The following is an 871-nucleotide window of genomic DNA, read 5'->3' on the forward strand; positions in this document are numbered from 1 at the left end:
CAAAGTGCTTTATAGTTCATTGTTCATTCACTCAACACTTGGTGGTGGTAAGGTTCTACTATTGTAGCCACAGCTGCCCTGAGACAGACTGATGGAAGCGAGGCTGCTAATCTGCGCCATCGATCCCTCCAACCATTACCATCACTCACACACACACACCACTTTCATACTAGGCAATGTGGGTGAAGTGTCTTGCCTAAAGACACAATGACAGTTTTTGCCACTTATACCCCACTGTGGCACCTGATTTTCCCAGCAGTCTCCCATCCAAGCACTAACCAGACCCAGCCTTGCTTAGCTTCTGAGGTCTGACGGGATCAGGCTTTGACAAGCCGGTATGGCCACCATCCCCATTTTTTATTTGTTTTTACACAAATTGGCTATTTCAGCCACACCCACAAGTTAGAGGGACTATATGAAGATTGCGCTCTTACAGTAAAAAAAAAATAAAAAAAAAAAAAAAAAGGCCAGAGCCTTAACCAGCAGGATAGATACAAGTTTTCTCTTTGTCAGTATATGGCCAGGCTGTGCCTCATGTGAAAGCTCAGAATTCCCTCACTCAGCTGCAAAGGCTGTACTAGCACTGGTTCATGACTGGCTGCTGTGCTGGGGTTTAGGTAGTGATGATTAAGATCAGAAAGCATCCTTTTAGGTTTAAATCAACTGTATTTCAGGACTCCACCTGGCCACTGGCCATTACATTTTTTAATCAGTAAAATCTATTTGATTTAAACGTGTCTACCTCATATCATTACATAATTGAAATCCAAATGTTGAGGGTTCCTTTAACTGGCTTGAAATTAAAATTAATGAACTCTTATTTTCTTACTTTTACCTTTTACTTTTCAAATTTAAGAAACTTGAAATTTAA

The 871-nt window shown here is 40.8% G+C and overlaps 1 pseudogene; it reads right to left on the reverse strand.

The window, feature by feature from the left end:
• Nucleotides 1–231: 231 nt before the first annotated feature.
• LOC129411953 (5S ribosomal RNA) lies at nucleotides 232–349 on the reverse strand (annotated as a pseudogene).
• Between the last annotated feature and the right edge of the window lie 522 nt (nucleotides 350–871).

The sequence above is a fragment of the Boleophthalmus pectinirostris genome, unplaced genomic scaffold (genome assembly GCF_026225935.1).
Source record: "Boleophthalmus pectinirostris isolate CB_2022bp ecotype Guang Dong unplaced genomic scaffold, ASM2622593v1 HiC_scaffold_6, whole genome shotgun sequence".
NCBI lineage: Eukaryota > Metazoa > Chordata > Actinopteri > Gobiiformes > Gobiidae > Boleophthalmus > Boleophthalmus pectinirostris.